The sequence below is a fragment of the Lagopus leucura genome, unplaced genomic scaffold, assembly GCF_019238085.1.
Source record: "Lagopus leucura isolate 7727_CA_CO unplaced genomic scaffold, USGS_WTPT01 Super-Scaffold_54, whole genome shotgun sequence".
In the NCBI taxonomy this organism is placed as follows: Eukaryota; Metazoa; Chordata; class Aves; order Galliformes; family Phasianidae; genus Lagopus; species Lagopus leucura.
Genome location: NW_024962251.1, coordinates 5,080,386 through 5,093,777, shown reverse-complemented (window position 1 = coordinate 5,093,777; position 13,392 = coordinate 5,080,386).

Genomic DNA, 13,392 nt, shown 5'->3' with positions numbered 1-13,392 from the left:
CAGGTGTTCTTTCCCAGGAACACCTGGCAGGCCCATGGCCAACCCCTTGTCTGCCAGAACACCCAGATCCTTCTCTCTGCAGGTCTTCTTTCCAGCAGGTCATCCCCTAACCTGTACAGATGCATGTGGGTGTTCGTTCCCAGGCCAAGACTCTACACTTGCTCGTGTTAAACCTCATCAGATTCCTCCCTGTCCAACTCTCCAGTCTATCCAGGTCTTGCTGAATGTCAGCACAGCCTTCTGGTGTGTCAGCTGCTCCTCTCAGATTTGTATAGAATCATACAAACATAGAATCCTTAGAGTTGGAAGGAACCTGTGAAGGCCATATAGTCCAGCTCCTCTGCAATAAACACGGACACCACAGCTAGATCAAGTTGCCTAGTGCCTGATCCAGCCTGACCTTGGAATGGGGCAAAAATCACATCTCTGGGCAACATCTTCCACTGCCTCACCACTCTCACTGTAAAAGATTTTTTCCCTATATCTAACCTAGATTTACCCTCTTTGAGCTTGAAATCAGTTGCCCTTGTTTTGTCACCACAGACCCTGCTAAAAAGTCTGTCCCCTTCTTTTCTGTATCTCCCCTTTAAATGCTGAAAGGCTGCTCTCAGGTCACCTCACAGCCTTCTCTTCTTCAGGCTGAACAGCCTGCCCTCCTGATAGGAGAAGTATTCCATTCCTTGGATAATTTTTGTGGCCCTCCTCTGGATGCACTCCAACAGGTCTATGCCCTCTGCTGTGTCACTTATTCCTCCCAGTTTTATGTCATCAGTAAACTTGCCAAGGGTGGACTTTATCCTTTCACTGATGAATATGCTGAACAAGACCAGACCCAACAGTGACCCCTATGGAACACTGCTCGCTACAGATCTCCAACCAGACTGCCACTGATGACAACCCTCAGAGCAATTCCAGTCAGCCAGTTCTCAACCCACCTCAGACTGCCTGTGTTTGCTGGATGCATTCAAAAACAACCATTTTTTTCTGTTTGCATCTCTTAAAATTTTGATCTAAAAACGAAAGAAAATAGTTTAATCAGTGTCCTTAAAACTCATGTGCTCAGTGACAGCTCTCTTAGCAGTAGATTGGTTGTGACAAAGCTTATTTTTGAGAATAGGGCTGAACTGCAGCATAAGTAGATATAGATATGTGCAGATATAGACACTATGTGGCTCAGTGGCAGAAATGTGGTAAGGTGATGTACTTGCATGTCCTGCAAACCCAAGCAAGGGCTGCTTGCCAGGGTTTGTGCAAAGAATGCGGAGCAGCTCACTGACTTGTCTGATAGTTTAGGTTTGTATCTTTGCTTTTCAGAGACTGTGAGTTAGAAACTAGCTTAAAAATTAAATATCAACTGATTCTGTTTATTAACAAAATAAAAGCAATCCTATGTAAATCTAGAAATTATTCTGCATCATGGTATAGCTGTTCATGTAATTGTCCCTTTTGCTACTCATGCTATCACAGCCTGTATCACACAAACTGAATAGCTTCAAGGAAAAGAAATGCCAGTCTTGCAGGGCATAGAAATTAATTGTATCATGTGATTTGTGTGAATACAGTGTGAATTGCAGTGTTTTCCATTTATACATTCATTGAAATAACGTTTGTGCTGTGCAAATTTAACTGCTGCTTCTTTTTTTTTTTTTATCTGTCCTGAAGCATACTACTTTATGACCCACTTTTTGCAGAGTTAAGATAGGATAGGATGCACGAGTGGAGGTTTGTTTGATCAGTTCTGCGTATACATGTTAAAAAACTATGGTATGTACTATAGGAACAGTGTGGAGAAGAAAAAGAGCAAGGACTGAAAGAAAAAAGATGGGAAAACTGTAGATCTAATTCTTTGGCATGGGTGTAACAAACACTCAAGTGTTATGGGCTAGTAGTTTTCTCTAAATAACCAGAAAACAAGACTTAGGGAAAATAAGCTTTTAGCTATAAATAGTAAAATGAGACCATAGTTTTCAAGGCTGTCCAGGACAATCTGTCTATTCTAATCCGTCTATTGTCTACTGAAATTCATTAAGCAATATACCTATTCACCTCAAGATATGAATGTTTTGAGCGCGATCTATAAAAATACTTACAAAAATAATGGATCTGTCTGGAGGAAAGAAAAAAAATTTCAGAATTCTAACACATGATTGAATTCCCAAGGATCTGAAAAGCCAGGAGCTAGCAATAAATTCAGAAGTCTTGCCTTTATTACAGCTGAGATAATTTGTAGCTCTCAAGATGCGAACTGTTAAATAAAAAAGGGTCAGTAAATACTGATTAGTATTAATATCATCCTAGGCTTATAAAGAATCACAGAAGTCAAAGAAATTAATTGAATACTCTCTTGGTACTCAGGAAATGATTTAGCTTACCCCAACAGCCTCATAATGTACACATGGTTATGTCTTGTCAGAAACAGGTAGCATTTCTCTCTAGCTGTGGTGGTCTGGTGGTTGGTGACCCTGCACACAGCAGGGGGGGTTGAAACTAGATGATCATTGTGGTTCTTTTCAACCCAGGCCATTCTACGATTCTATGATTCATTGTTCATCTTCTGACTGAAGCACAAACAAGGCACCAAGATAGTCTGATCGTGGCCAAGGAGAAGAATGTGCCAACAAAAAGGCACTCAAAGCATGTTATTTTCTTTACAGAAATGGAACAAAGGTAGCCAAGGACAGGACCGTAAGAGCTCTTTTTTCTATGTGCTAATTAGGCTTTTCTTTATCACTTAATATGGATCATAAAGAGGAACTTTAAGGACATTAATGGAGGTAGTGTACAACACTTTCTTCACTGCACTTCTATTTCAGTCCATGTTGCAATTCAAACATCCACTGCAGTGCTCCCCCAGGAGCTCCCCAGAGGAGCCAATCCTACTTTAATTGTTCTTAATCATGTTTCTGGAAAACATGCTGCTTGTTTCTCATTATCATTTCTTCAATAGACAGACTTGGAAGAAAGATCCTGAGTAGGCTCTTCTCTACGAGAACAGTGGTTTCCAAGGAACAGTGGAAGAGTGCTCCCTTTTCTTTCTTCAGAGCATAAGGAGAGAACCAAATGCTCTGTTTCTTAAGAGGAAAAAGCAATAGAAGATTCTGGAATAAACTTCTGGTATAAAGTTTCACTCATTGCAAACAAATAAAGAACTGACCAAGGCTTGTTTTCAGCTTTCAGCTGTGCAAAACAGAGCTCTAAGCAGTGATGGTACGAACAGCTATACATTGTCTAAATATCAGGATCCCTTTGCACAAATGGGATTTGCACTGATGACCAGTGTATTCAGACACTATGAATATTAGCCAGAAAATCAATGCATAACGATGTGCAAACAAAGACTTTTCAAGCTACCTGAAATGCTGGAAATTATTGCAGATAAGAAACAACTGGTAATTTGAAGACTTTTAAAGCAAATTAAGTACCCTTTTAAAATTCAGAAGTTTTTATTGTAAATCCTAACCATGAAGGTTTGATTCTGCTACCTTTTAAATAAACAGAAATTATCCCTTTGGTGTAAATAGTACTAAGTCACTCATCAGCCAAGAAAGACTATATCTACTAGAACAAAGGGATTTATTTAAAGGGATTATTAATTTTCAGTTCTGAGTGAAAAGTTCTGAGAAATTTTATTTTGATATATAGAATCATAGAATCACAGAATCACAAGGTTGGAAACGACCTGCAAGATCATCCAGTCCAACCACCCTCCCATTCCTATCAGTGCCACATGCTACTAAACCATCTCTCGTAGCTCCTCATCCAGGCGCCTCTTGAACACCACCAGGGACGGCGACTCCACCACCTCCCTGGGCAGCCATTCCAGTGCCTGACCACCCTCTGAGAGAAAAAGTTTCTCCTAATATCCAACCTAAACCTCCTCTGGTACAACTTCTGGCCATTTCCTCGGGTCCTACTGTTTGCCTGGGAGAAGAGGCCAGACCCTTTTGCACCACAACCTCCCTTCAGGAAGTTGTGGAGTGCAGTGAGGTCTCCCCTGAGCCTCCTCTTCTCCACACTGAACAATCCCAGCTCCCTCAGCCGCTCCTCATAAGACTTGTGCTCCAGACCCCTCACCATACAAGCACAGAACACAGTAGTCCATACTCACAGAGCCATCAAATCATTTGCTGAATATCAAGTCCCTATCCCTGCAAGAAGCAGAATCACCTGGAGCATGTTGATGTAAAATATATCCAGTTGAGCTTTAAGTACCTCCAAGAATAGATACTACACAACTTCTCTGGTTAACTTGTTCCTGTATTTGAAAACTCACAGTGGAAATGTTTCTTATTTTTGAAAGGAGTTTCATGTGTCTCATTCTGTGCCCTTCTTCATACGCTTGAATTTTGTGTTGAGGGACATGGTGTAGTGAGAACTATTGGTGATAGGTGGATGGTTGGACTGGATGATCTTGTAGGTCTTTTCTGTCCTTGGTGATTCTGTGATTCGGTCATTCTGGGCACCGCTGAGAGAGTCTGGTTCTGTCTTCATTACTGGCTCCCATCAGATACTTGTACACACAGTTAGAATTATACCTGAGGCATCTCTTCTCCGTTCTGAGCACTCCTAGTTATCTCAGCCTCTTCTCACAGGAGACGAGCTCCAGATACTTAATCATTTTTGTGGCCCTTAGCTGGGCTGTCTCTAACAGAGAAAGCTTCACATCCCTCTAGTACTGGGGAGCCCTGAACTGGACAGAGGAGTCCAGGTACGGTCTTACCAGCACTAAACAGACTTAGTGCCACTGATCATAATCCTCTAAGCTCAGCTGTTTGTTTTCTTGCTTCTTTTCCTGCTTATCCTTCCTGATAATAGATGTGATATTTGCTTTCTTCTAGTCCTCAGTAACCACTTTGGTCACCATGATCATTTAAAAGTAGGAGTTGACTCAAAATTCACTTGTGCATGCATTCTGCCATACCCTATGAATTATGTTTGTCCAGTTTGCTTAAATATTCCCAAAACTGATCCCCTCCGCTGAGCCTAAGTCCTACTTTTTGGCCAGTTCTCTCCTCTCAGGACTCTATCATCTCCTGGATTACATGTAACTTTGGAGTGGCTCTAGTCACCTCTGAATAGGAAGCTCTGTGCACGTGAGGCTTCTTCCATTTCTTGGAAAAAGACCTCATCTACTTCTTCCTGACTATATGGTCTGTTGTGATAGTGTGGTTCCACAAGGTTGCTGATTATGATATTCTCTAAGCTCAGCTGATCCAGTCTCAGTGGTTTATGATTAACCCCTAGGGATGGGGGAAGCTTAAAGACTTGGTCTGCACTGTTTTGTCACCTCTTTTAGGCAGTAACCACTATTCAGAGTGTGGGGCTTGAATATTTAATTTCTGGATCTGAAAAAGGAATGACAATTAGTGGTTCAAGTGTTGCCGAAGTTTGTCTTTAAATAACTTTAACCAGTGGGGTACTGACTTTTTATTTATTTGCTTGCTTTTGTAGGCTTTTCTGATGTTGTTAACAGGTGAGAGTCTTTGGTTTTATGCTACAAGCCCTGGTAAGAGCACTGTGTTGAAAACAAGTTTTCAGTGTTATGTAATTAATTGTTTGGTTTTTATTAGTCTATTTACATTAATATGAGTTTGCAACTCTTCAAAACAGCAGAAGAGCAAAGTTCATAGTGTGACAGAGGCACAGAGAACGTTGGACATGCCTCACTTAAGAAATCTGTCCAGTGCAGATAGTACTGCATAACTAATCCTATGTATTGCAGTTATGTTATTATTTAGAGTTTTGTCCAATATACGAAAATATTTAATGGTAATGGCTATGCTACATATGAAGTGGGGTGGAGGGGCAAGGTGAAGGAGCAGTTTTCAGAAATGTTACCAGCACCACAAGTGACTCATTGTTAATCTTTTGGTGGAGCCTAAGTCAGTACTTAAGAAAGCATGGGAAATCTAATAAAAGTGAAAACATGTTACTTGGATTATCTAAAATTTAGTGAATGAGTTGATTAGTACTTTGAAAGCCTCATGCAGCATGCTCAGTAGTGGCTAACATTTGAATGCCAGACATCTTTGCACGTCAGCTTTTGAAGCCCCAAGAGATTTTGCCATTTGTTCTGAATAGGTCTGTCTTCAGGAGATAAGTCTCTCAGGTAATTTGAAGCGCAGCCACAAAATGAAGTCCGTTTGATGGTCTGAGACTAGAAAATTTCTTTTACCCAATTAATTAATGCTGTTCTTTCAAAATTCCTGTTCATGTTCTGTTTTATATGCCATTCCCTCAGATGTCTGAAGCCTTACATGCTTAAAAATCCAGGATTTTTTTTCATGGTTTGGAAGAATTGCCTCTGATATAAGTAGGTACACTTTTTATCATGAGCTGGACAATTGTTCCCATCTCTTTTTGCATATGTCTGCATAGTGGCACACTCCTACCTGATCATTTCACATGGTCTCCATTGCAGGGTTTAAGCTGCACTGACCTTTTTTTTACTGCAATATATTACACCCACCAGGCTAAGGATTATTTAACACCAGAAGCAAGCAGAGGATAGAGACAAAGGAGCTAAGCTATCACTCTCTGTAGTGTTGCCTGCTCTATTTTCCTTTAATATTGCAATTGATGTTACATGCTCTGAAGATTTCCTGTAACGTTTATACCTTCTTTTTTCCCCATTGAATATGTGGCTGCTAGTGCTGAGTGCAAAAATGATTTCTAGCTATAAAGCCCCTGCATTATTTAAGCTTTCATCTCTATTATGTAGTTACTTTATTAATACCTTCTCTAAGATCATGACCTTAATTCACTGTTTAAGGGGACAAAGGCAAATGTCTCAGTCACTGATACATTTCTCATTTTAAGGAGAGATAAACCTCCTGCTCAGGCTGGAATTATGGAAGATGGAAATGTAGGAAGCATTTCTCAGCATGCATATTCTACAAAACTTGCTCCAAGGCAGCAAATGCCACTTCTGAGCCCACTGCTGTCATCAGCCATTTTACAGATAAGTAATGTTCTTGTGTGCATGGCAGACATCTTGCAGAGAAATAATATCACTTGTGTGTGGCAGCCAGCAGGAGACATTGCTGAGCAGTACCCATCCTTTATTAGCACTGCCTTAATGAGCAGGAAAAAGACACTGTTTTATTCTGAGCACTCTGTAGGTAATGGGAAATTGCATTGCTCTTACAGGAACGAGGATATTAAAGATTTTACTTTTCTTGCAGACATGTCACAATGCTGTGAGGTGGTCTGCAGGCATTAAACTGTTACACATCTAGGGCAATTATTATACGTGTTCTTCAGTCTGTAAGAGTTTTCTGTTGAAATATGTGTAAAAGTGATTCACAAGTAGCTCAAACTGGGCTTAAGCCTTCATTTTCTTACTCCCAGCTCCTCTGCTCCCTTCCCTTTCCACTTACTCTCATCTTACTGGTGATGTAAACATACTCACTGAGATGAGATACTGGAATCAGAAAGATAGAAAGTGTTTTCTTAAAAACTATGCACTCTTAAAGAAAAATAAATGCAAAGGAAGAAAATGAAGTAGGGGCTTGCAATAATTTAAGAAACTTTCACAATAGATAGTGCTCTATAGCACCACTGGAATTATACTGTTTTCTTTTCAGGCACTGTAAAACAATACTGTGCTGCTAAATCCAGTATCAGAAATTAAAATAGTGCATTGGGTGCACTTCTAAAAGCCTGGTGTTCCTTTCAGTAGAGAGTACTGATGCGGGTCTTCGTGTAACTGAAAGAACAAGGGGAGATTAAGATTAAAAATAGACAGCAAGTTGCCAGTGTTGTCAGATACAATTTGCCAGACTCTTGATCAGAATAATATTTTTTAAAATAATATATTTATACTTACATATTTATAATAATAAATAAATATTTAAAAAACAATAATCAGTAACGGAGATCTGCAGTACTTTTGTTTGCAGTAAGAACTGTAGGAGTTATTAACCCTCTCAGTACATCACTGCAGCATCCCTTCCTGGCTTATTCAGCCCCCTTCTCAGACAGCATTTCCGGGGGCTTTTGTAAAGTGAGTCCTTGCTTTGCTGTTGTGAATGTAATTTGTTTGTCCACTCAGTGTTGCTTCATATTTGCATAGGTGGCTGCCACCCTGTAGCTCTGCCCTGGCAGCTGTACTCCTGGGCGGCTACCACACAAGCAAAAGCAATGCTCCCTACTGTGACATCCAGACCCTGCCTTGCATCATTTCTCCTCTATGTAATTTTCTCATGTGCCATGCCAGATCCTTGTTAATAATCAAACGAATGCTATATGAGTTGAACTTCACAGTTTCTGCCCAAGGTTTAATACATGTTATAAATTAGAGAACTTATAATTTGAGGTCTCAAAGCTGTTGCTCCTGAGGAAAGTAACAGCTGCCCTCCTTTCTCCTCCCCATAGGAGTTTTTCTATACTTTCTTATATATTCCAGCTGATAATTATCTTCCTCATTGCATTTTACTCCTTGCTCTGTAAGAAAGAATTTTATGTCTTTGATAATCCTTATCTCCTTTTTGTTGCTAGATTTTCTTCTGTGTCCTTGACCAGTGAATAACCCTGTTAAAGATTCAGAAACATCATGACATGAGAATGAATTCTTTCTTGTTCCATTCTCCATTTGCATTTCAACTCCTATTTCTATTTCCATTTCCATTTCCACTTGCACTTCATTCTTCTTTCCTATCCCTTCTGAGACTCTTTAAGTACATTTAATAGCACTTTATGTATTGTGTTCTGGACTCTGTGGCGAAACCAGTTCTCAGCCTGCTGGCCTTCTAGGAGCTCTGCATAGGCCATTGTTACTGAGAAAGAGGTGAGCTGGCAGAGAGCACTCAGAAGTGATAGTCCCCTACTTCTCATCAGAATTTTGCACAGAACTCTTGTGAAGTTATCCCAAAAAGTAAAAGTTCTTCTGTCAATTGGTATAAACATCAAGGAAGAGCAAAGGACAATCAGTCCCCATTGCGACCTTGCGTTATGTCCTGTCCCCAGAAAAAATTTCCAATTATTCCTATTTGTGCCAGCTACTATTTATGTGTCTCCATCTGCATAATATTTTGGAAATTACTGATAATATCTTTTAGGATAACCTAGCTGTTTATTCCATTTCAACTTGGCAACACTGAAATTTGACTGAGTTGCATATATTCTAACCTTGCTATTGCAACTGGTCATTTCTGAACAGTCATGCATCTTCCAGAACTTCAGATGTTCTGCAGTGCAAAAAAAAAAAAAAAAAAAAAAAAAAGAATGTCTACGGACCTTTCTGCTGCTTGGACAGGCATATGATTCTTACTGCTTCCTTTGCTCCCAATACAGATATGGGAAAAAAAGAAATAAATTTTCCAGCAACAGAGCAGTCAAAATATTTGACAGATCCTGGAACTGGTGATTCAAAAAACAAAATACACATTTCTTAAAGGAGTAGCACTAGAGTGAGGGAAGAAATAGACAATTTAGGTTCTGTCTGAATATTCTTTAACCTCTGTATGTTTCTCTGAGACAGAGATTCAGATTTAGGAATTCAGGGTTTCAGGGGTTCAGGGGGAAGTTTTTTACCATGAGAGTGGTGAGGTGCTGGCACAGGCTGCCCAGAGGTTGTGGATGCCCCATCCCTGGAGGTGTTCAAGGCCAGGTTGGATGGGACCCTGGGCAGCCTGGTCTAGCATTAAATGGGGAGGTGGTGGCCCTGCATGTGGCAGGGAGGTTGGAGATTCATGATCCTTGAGGTCTTTTCCAACCTGGGCCATTCTGTGATTCTTTGCATTTTCTTTTCAAGTTATGCACAAAATCTGAAGAATAAACTTTTTAATTTGTTTTTAATTTGTCACTTTTAGAATGATTTTGGAGTTCCAAATCCCCTCATATGTTTGCTTATTTCAGAATCACATTATCAATTTCAATAATCCTTTGTCACTATTTTGCTCAAGGATCTGCTAAAAACTTTTAAGATCAGTGAGAGAAGCCATGAAGCAAGTTATACAAAATTGTATGCGATGTATAAAATAAGCAGTAGGGAAAATGTATTTTAGCATGAAATTTTCAGTTACCACATATCATTCTGTTAAATGGAAACACACAACTTTAAGAAAACCACAAAATGGCATACAATTTTAAATCAGCAATCTCCTGTTAACTGTGGATCACCAAAAAATAGTATCTTAATAGGCAGAAATTGACTTTAGATATACCTGCCCAGTATGTTAAATTTACTGAACTTCTCAGAAATTTCTGCAGAGGAAGGCTTCTTGATAAAGGCCAGGCGAAGAGAACTTTGTATTCTAGTCGCTATCCAGTCAGTCTTCCTGTCAAACAATGTGCTGTGGGAGAAAACTGATAATTCTTGTACAATTTTTACCTTACATTTCATCCCTGCTGATACTAGTAGCAAGAAAATCAGTAGACTTGCGCTAACAGAAGTGGAAATAGAGCTTTAAAAACTCAGAGGTAGCAGAATAAGTTAATAGATACTAAAAATGTAACTGTCATTTCAAGAAGTGATACATCTCTTTATCTCTTATCAAATGAAAAATACCACTTAACAAGCTGCACTGTTTATACATGAAAAGAAAAAAAAACATAATGTGGATAGTATCACTGAAATGACTTTATAGTTATTTAACTAAAATCACCTATACCAAGGTTTTCACTGCTTGTATTTACTTTAACTCAAAATGTGCCCACAAATCCATATACTAACATGTCTTGTTTGCAGTTAGACTTCATGATGTAAAAGATGCAACAATTAATAACAAATATTAGAAAGCTATGAGATTCTGATTGGGTTTTCAAATGGACTGTAATCTTTTCTTCCTAGAGTTGCTACGTCTTGTTGCAATTTTGTGCCATCTTCTGGCATTAAAACAAGCGCTTCTCTGACAGTAAGACTTGCTGATGTATCACTGAGAACAAAGGTTGCTATGGCTATACACACCGTGTTGAAGAAAATAATTCACTATGCCATGCAAGAACTTTTAATACTCTTCTAAATAACACTTGAGGAAATAGATGGCGCAGATAGAACTGGTCATTTCCTTATTACATATTCAATTATATTTAATAGCCAGGAAGAAAAGCTAATCGCTGATCACACTTAGGAAACAACATAGTTCATGCAATTCAAGGATGTCCATGAGTGAAAGAGAAGCGTTCAGTCTTTTTTTTTCATGGGCCATGAGGCTACAGTCAGCTTTGTATAGAACAGTTCAACTGCTTATTGCGTATTTGTGGACAGGGGAGAAAAGTGTTTGCAGGTGATCATGAAGACTGAAGGTTGTTGATGTATTGGTTAGATGAAGGCAGTTTAGGATTGTGAAATCCAGTGTGTCAGGATGTGTGAAGACAGCCTACTTCCTTCAATTATTCTTAACAGGAAGACTTAACCTTCGTATTTTATACTGAGTGCTTCAAGCTTATTTCGGTTCTCCATTGAATCGTGATGTATTTCAGAAGGCAAGACTGATTCAACTCTCAGGAATGGGAACACTGAAACTTCTGCCCTGGGGGATTTTAGGTGCTTTGCGTCACATAGCAAAACTAAAAACAAAACAAGAAGCAAAACAAAAAATTCAAACCAACCAACCAAACAAACAAACAAAAACCCATAACCAACAACAAAAACCTTAAGAAATAATGAAAAATAAAAAGAAATTACCAAGGAATAATCAAGCTGAAAAGAATTTTCTATATAAAAACATCCCTAAATACAGTAGTTTCTGGGGAAATATTCTCATCAGGCTGCCTATGTTCTCACAGCTCAGTACATTGCCCCATGGAGGAAGCTGGTCCAATGATTTTCCTGTGAGCTGTTGTATTATCTTCCTCCTCTGAAGCCTGTAATAGCTGTTCTGTAGATCCTGCAGTGCTGTGCCTGAAAAACACATTTTCTTCCATTGCTGCAATTTAATCTCAATAATATTGTTTGCAGCCTCAGTGAATGTACATTTTATCTTCCTCTTGAACAGATGATTTGGAGAGCTCCAAATATGTATTTTCATCTGCTGCAATGTTTGAATAAAGTTTTACAAGGGCAGATTGACTTTCAGGATAGTGCAAGTCAGTGAGTTTCCATCTTCATTTATTTGGTCCCTGCCAGTCCATCCCTCTTCATTATGCTCAGATCACTGACTTTCTCCCCTATTTTAGAACTGAAATTCTCTATAATCAGAGGATGCTGAACAAATTCATCTCTCATATAACATCACTGTAGTTAAAGCACTTGCATGAGGCATAAACTTGGCCCAGACTATCTGTCATGTCTGTGAATTTCTATAGCTGCTTTATGTTCATTTTCATGGCTCTTGGCTACTTTGCTTGGTACTCAGCAATTTGAGTAGTGGTCAGATTTACTGGGGTTCTTCAGAGGGAGATTAAAATGAACTTGACACAGCCTGGTGTATATCCAGGTTATGGTGCTCCTTACTCGGATCCATTGCACACCTTCACATGGACAGCCAAGTCTGAGTATCTTGAATGGGAGGAAGGATCTGAAGATGAGCAAAATGCATTCGCACTAATGAGGAGTGTTTCATTTGAGAACCAAATAGAGAGCATAATGTTGGCATCCTTTTGCAGCAAATCATGATTGCACAGTGGCAGTTTCTTTTAAATAATGCAAAAATAAAGTTACAATTTTGATAGAATGCATGGTGAAACTCTGTTCTCCTACATAACTGACTACTCCATACAGCAACATGAATATGATTTTGAACTGTGCTCCCCTGTTGACATCACTAGAAACTCCAGACAGATGATTTGATGATGCTTCATTTTTTGTATCTTATCCAAAAAGCATAAGTGATATCTTTTCCACTGACAAGGAAATTCACATAGTGGACAATTAATCAGTGAAATTTGTCCCTGACTTTGTAGTGTGGCAATGTCTGCCTGTTGGAAAAGACACCAAATTGCTAACCCTTTGTGATATGATTATATCCTACAGAGGAGGCGATTTACAGCTTTCCTTGGTCATCAAAGAGGGCCTTGCAGGATATTTTTCCATTGTATTATCAGGAGATATTTGTTCCTTGATAGGAGAAAAATACAGGCATGTGTATTTTTTCCTTTTTTTAACTTATATCTTCTGTAGCATGATTATATCAAGTTTAGTATCTAAGTGATATTAAAAACTCAGACATATATGGCCTCTTCACAAGTTCATTTTTAAGACAACTCCACATTTTGAGTTCAGGAAGGACTTTTGTTTCAGCATAGAGCAGACATCTGCTCTTCATAATTGAAGAATTTCACCTATCATGTCCATCCTACCAAAGGAAAGTAAAAAGATGATACCAATTTTAGTGTATTTCTCTCTCTCTCTCTTTTTTCTTTTTCTTTTTCTTTTTCTTTTTTTTTTTTGGGGGGGGGGGGGGGGGGGGGGAAGGGGTTGAGTTTTAAAAAAAAGAAAGGGTTTTTTTT